This window comes from Lagenorhynchus albirostris, chromosome 12 (genome assembly GCF_949774975.1).
Source record: "Lagenorhynchus albirostris chromosome 12, mLagAlb1.1, whole genome shotgun sequence".
In the NCBI taxonomy this organism is placed as follows: Eukaryota; Metazoa; Chordata; class Mammalia; order Artiodactyla; family Delphinidae; genus Lagenorhynchus; species Lagenorhynchus albirostris.
In genome coordinates this window covers 68,267,234-68,273,499 of record NC_083106.1, presented here as the reverse complement: position 1 = coordinate 68,273,499, position 6,266 = coordinate 68,267,234, and the positions used below count along the sequence as shown (strand labels likewise).

Below are 6,266 nucleotides of genomic sequence, written 5' to 3'. Positions count from 1 at the left end.
AGCAAGGGATACCCTCATTGAGTCAGCATACTCACAGAATGACAGGAGTCAAGACCACCAATGGTCTCCTTAAATGAAAAAAGTATTCTTTTACAGTAGTACCTACAAGATCTCAGTTGATGGCTATACTAAATGGTAAAGTGAAATAACAATAATTCTAGTCCAGAGTCCTAACCCCAACTTAAATAATATTTGAAAGTTCCTAGTTAGGCCGTGAAGGGGAAAAAAATGTCACCTATAACAGATGGCTCTACTATATGCCATTTAATCAAAGAACCAACTGTCCTTTAAAGCTTTGTTTTCAAAATTATCTATATATTTAAAATATAAGTAGTAGGAGAAATAATAGCCCAGGGAAACAATGCAATCCATTTTTTTTTTAAACTGGCTTCATTCACTTTATTTTTCTCATAGAAAATTAAGTGGTGATTACAGCTAGAGCCTGGGTCCTCTGCACGGAAACTCTGGTGTGGGTCTTTACAGGATGGTCGATGAATTCCTGATACAGAGACTTGGTGAACACCGTCTATTTCCAGAGATCAGGAGTGAGATAACTGTAGGTCTTGGAAATGGCACCAAAAGTGGTCTTGGCGAAGTTGCCCAGGATGGCAGCGCAGCCCCTGGCAGAGGTATAGCAGTTGTCAATTCCAGCCATCATCAGTAGCTTCTTGGGCACAGGGGCTGAGATGATTCCAGTGCCCCTGGGGGCAGGGATGAGGCACACCAGCATAGAGCCAGTGGCCAGTCACCTTGCAAGGGACGGTACGGGGCTTGCCAATCTTGTTCCCCCAGTATACTTGCCACACGGGGACGATGGAGAGCTTGTCCAGAATGATGGCCCCACTGAAAGCAATGGCTACCTCCTTAGAACACTTGACACCCAAACCAACATGTCTGTTGTAATCCCTGATGGTGACAAATGCCTTGAACCTGGTCTGCTGGCCAGCACATGCCTGCTTTTGCACAGACATGAGCTTCAAAACCTCATCCTTGAAGGACGCCCCCAAGAAAATGTCAATGATCTCAGATTCCTTGATGGACAGAGAGAAGAGGTAGATCTCCTCCAGGGACTAGATCTTCATGTCCTTGACCAGGCGGCCTAGCTTGGTGACAGGGAGCCACTTCTTGTCCTTGGCCTTGCCTCTGTGAGCTCTGTGGCCTCGGCCCTGGCCCCGGCCCCGACCACAACCCTGGCCCTGGCCCCGGACATCGCTGCCGAAGCCTCTGTGGAAGCCACCACGGCCTCCCATTCCAGGGTCCCCGGGGCCTCTGGGCCCTCCCACAGCACCGGCATCATCCGCCATTTGGTGTTTTTACAGAAAAGGTTTTGGTAAAAAGTGTCTTCATGTGAGAATTGCATATTAGATAGAGATCAAACATGAAAGAAAAAGAGGCAGAAGAAAATACTGTAAGAGATAATATTTATAGTTCCACTTCAGTGGACTTGGTGAACAAAGAAGCAACTGTGGGGGTGGAGTCAAGATGGCAGACTAGGAGGACATGGAATTCACATCTCCTCACAATGAGGGCACCTACCAGGCACCGGTGGGGGACCGCGGACACCTAAGGGGATGGGAGGAACCCCCAGTGACCGGGTAGGACGTGGGGCATGAGGGGAGTGAGGGGGGAGGAGAAGTGGAGGTGAGATAGGACTGGCACCCCTCAGGGACAGCTGGGGGAAGGGAAGGGATCCCACGCCCAAAGGGGGAAATTGGGGGACCATTGGGAGGGCAGAGGATCAAAAAGGAGCGTGGCCAGGTTTCCCCTGCCCACTTGGGCCCCCAAGAACCTGCTGAGATCCCAGGCCTGATCCTCTGCCCACCTAGGCCCCCTCTAGCTGCGCGGGTCCTGAGGGAGTGGGAGGGAGGGAAGGGGGAGCAAAAGTAAAGGCCGGACCTCCGGGACCGGCACCCCTGAGGGGTGCCTGGGGGAGGGGAGGAGTTTCTACACCCAGAGGGACCCACCCATGGTTAGGGGTCTAGCGGCGACGGGGGAGACCCTGGGGGACACGATGAGGAGGGGCGCGAAGGAAGGGAAGGGAACGTGGCCAGTGCTTTCCCTGTCCACTTAGGCATGGGGGAGCCTGTTGGGCTCCCAGGCCTAATCCTCTACCCTCGGAGCCTCCCTCCTGCTGCACAGAACCCAAGCCCCACCCCTGCACTCCCACCCAGGGTCACACCTCTACACTTGGAGACCCCCTCCAACGCACTGGGCCTAAACACCACCCACACACCCTCACTCAGGGCGTTACCTCCAAACTCCAGAACTCCACACTCCAGAGGCCCTCCTTTCGAGGTGCTGCCTCACCCCTTCTATGCAGATCCTAAGCAGAGGCACTGCCCATGCTTGAATGTCACCCTGCCTAGGCCCTGCCCCATGCTCAAACGTCACCCCCCGACCTGCCTAGGTCCTGCCCCACCCTAAACACTGCCCCTGCCTAAGTTCCACCCCTCACCTAAACTCCTCCCCCATAGCCAAGCCTATTTTTTTCTTTTTTCCTCTTTTAGATTGAGGTTCTGTTTTACCTTGTTTATTCATTATTGTTGATTGTTTTATATTTTTCCTAATAAATCTTTTATTTTTCTAATTTTATTTTATTCTTTATACCTTGTTCTGTCCTTTTGGCTTGTTCCCCGCCCCTGCCATTTTTTTTCTTTTCTTTTTTCTGTTGGGGTTTTATTTTACCTTGTTATAGTTGTTTCAATTATAGTTTTATTGTTCCTAATATATCTTTCTTTCTTTCTTTATTTATTTTTGGCTGTGTTGGGTCTTCGTTTCTATGTGAGGGCTTTCTCTAGTTGCGGCAAGCGGGGTCCACTTTTCATCGAGGTGCGCGGGCCTCTCACTATCACGCCTCTCTTCTTGCGGAGCACAGGCTCCAGACATGCAGGCTCAGTAGTTGTGGCTCACGGGCCTAGTTGCTCCACGGCATGTAGGATCTTCCCAGACCAGGGCTCGAACCCATGTCCCCTGCATTAGCAGGCAGATTCTCAACCACTGCGCCACCAGGGAAGCCCCTATTTTTTATCTTTCTAATTTTATTTTGTTTTTTATTCTTTGATATTGTACTGCTCCTTTCTTTCTTTCTTTCTTTCTTTTTTTTTTTTTTTTTTCACTGTGCCACAAAGCTTGCGGGATCTTGGTTCCCAGGCCGGAGGTCATCCCCAGGCTCCTGTGGTGGGAGCTCAGAATCCAAACCGTTGGACTAAAAGAGAACCTCAGGCACCAGGGAATACCAACTGGAGTAAGGCCTCCTGGAGGTCCTCATCTCAGCACCAAGACCTGGCTCTATCCGACTGCCTGCAAACACCAGTGCTGGACATCTCAGGCCAAACAACCAGCAAGACAGGAATACAGCACCACCCATCAAAAAAAACCAAAAAACAATGAAACAACAAAAAATGTGTTACAGACGAAGGAGCAAGGTAAAAACCTACAAGACCAAATAAATGAAGATGAAATAGGCAAACTACCTGAAAAAGAATTCAGCGTAATGATAGTAAAGATGATCCCAAATCTTGGAAACAGAATGGACAAAATACAGGAAACATTTAACAAGGATCTAGAAGAACTAAGGAGCAAACAAACAGTGATGAACAACACGATTATTGAAATTAAAAATACTGTAGAAGGAGTCAATACCAGAATAACTGAGGCAGAAGAATGAATAAGTGAGCTGGAAGATAAATTGGTGGAAATAACTGCCAGGGAGCAGAATAAAGAAAAATGATAAAAGAATTGAGGACAGTCTCAGAGACCTCTGGGACAACATTAAATACACCAACATTTGAATTATAGGGGTCCCAGAAGAAGAAGAGAAAAAGAAAAGGACTGAGAAAATATTTGAAGATATTATAGTTGAAAACTTCCCTAACATGGGAAAAAATATAGTCAAGTCCAAGAAGCACAGAGAGTCCCATACAGGATAAACCCAAACTGAAACATGCCAAGACACATATTAATCAAACTATTAAAAATTAAATACAAAGAAAAAATATTAAAAGCAGCAAGGGAAGAGCAAGAAATAACATACAAGGGAATCCCAATAAGGTTAACAGCTTATTTTTCAGCAGAAACTCTGCAAGCCAGAAGGGAGTGGCAGGACATATTTAAAGTGATGAAAGGGAAAAACCTACAGCCAAGATTACTCTACCCAGCAAGGATCTCATTCAGATTCAATGGAGAAATTAAAACCTTTCCAGATAAACAAAAGCTAAGAGAATTCACCAACAAACCAGCTTTACACCAAATGCTAAATGAACTTCTCTAGGCAGGAAACACAAGAGAAGGAAAAGACCTACAAAAACAAGCCCAAACAATTAAGAAAATGGTAATAGGAACATACATATCGATAATTACCTTAAATGTAAATGGATTAAAAGCTCCCACCAAAAGATACAAACTGGCTGAATGGATACAAAGACAAGACCCGTATATATGCTGTCTACAAGTGACCCACTTCAGACCTAGGGACACATACAGACTGAAAGGGGATGGAAAAAGATATTCCATGCAAATGGGAATCAAAAGAAAGCTGAAGTAGCGATTGTCATATCAGACAAAATAGACTTTAAAATAAAGACTATTACCAGAGACAAAGCAGGAAACTACATAATGATCAAAGGATCAATCCAAGAAGATATAACAATTGTAATTATTTATACACCCAACAAAGGAGCACCTCAGTACATAAGGCAAATGCTAATAGCCATAAAAGGGGAAATTGACAGTGACAGAATAATAGTAGAGGACTTTAACACCCCACTTTCACCAATGGACAGATCATCCAGAATGAAAATAAATAAGGGAACACAGGCTTTAAATGACACATTAAACAAGATGGACTTAATTGATATTTATAGGACATTCCATCCAAAAAGAACAGAATACACTTTCTTCTCAAGTGCTAATGGAACATTCTCCAGGATAGACCATATCTTGGGTCACAAATCAAGCCTTGGTAAATTTAAGAAAATTGAAATCATATCAAGTATCTTTTCCAACCACAATGCTATGAGACTAGATGTCAATTACAGGAAAAAAAACTGTAAAAAATATAAACACATGGAGGCTAAATAATACACTACTTAATAACCAAGAGATCACTGAAGAAATCAAAGAGGAAATCAAAAAATACCTAGAAGTAAATAACAAAGAAAACACGATGAGCAATACCTATGGGATGCAGCAAAATCAGTTGTAAGAGGAAAGTTTATAGCAATACAGTCCTACCTCAAGAAACAAGAAACATCTCAAATAAACAACCTAACCTTACACCTAAAGCTATTAGAGAAAGAAGAACAACAAAAAACAACCCAAGGTAGCAAAAGGAAAGAAATCATAAAGATCAGATCAGAAATAAATGAAAAAGAAATGAAGAAAACAATACCAAAGATCAATAAAACTAAAAGCTGGTTCTTTGAGAAGATAAACAAAATTGATAAACCTTTAGCCAGACTCATAAATAAAAAGAGGGAGAGGACGCAAATCAATAAAATTAGAAATGAAAATGGAGAAGTTACAACACACTGCAGAAATTCAAAGCATCCTAAGAGACTACTACAAGCAACTCTATGCCAATAAAATGGTAAACCTGGAAGAAATGGACAAATTCTTAAAAAGGTATGACCTTCTGAGACTGAACCAGGAAGAAATAGAAAATATGAACAGACCTATCACAAGTAACGAAATTGAAACTGTGATTAAAAGTCTTCCAATTAACAAAAGCCCAGGACCAGATGGCTTCACAGGAGAATTCTGTCAGAGAAGAGATAACACCTGTCCTTCTCAAACTCTTCCAAAATATAGCAGAGGGAGGAACACTCCCAAACACATTCTACAAGGCCACCATCACGCCGATACCAAAACCAGACAAAGATGTCACAAAAAAAGAAGACTACAGCCCAATATCTCTGATGAGCATAGATGCAAAAATCCTCAACAAAATGCTAGCAAACAGAATCCAACAGCACATTAAAAGGATCCTACACCATGATCAAATGGGGTTTATCCCAGGAATGCAAGGATTTTTCAGTATATGCAAATCAATCAATGTGCTACACCATATTAACAAATTGAAGGTTAAAAACCGTATGATAATCTCAGTAGATGCAGAAAAAACTGTTGGCAAAATTCAACACCCATTTATGATAAAAACTCTCCAGAAAGTAGGCATAGAGGGAACTTTCCTCAACATAATAAAGGCCATATATGATAAACCCACAGCCAACATCGTCCTCAACGGTGAAAAACTGAAACCATTTCCT

General features: G+C 43.4%; 1 pseudogene; it reads right to left on the bottom strand.

The window, feature by feature from the left end:
- Nucleotides 1-418: 418 nt before the first annotated feature.
- On the bottom strand, nt 419-1,304 carry LOC132530435 (small ribosomal subunit protein uS5-like; annotated as a pseudogene).
- Nucleotides 1,305-6,266: the final 4,962 nt, after the last annotated feature.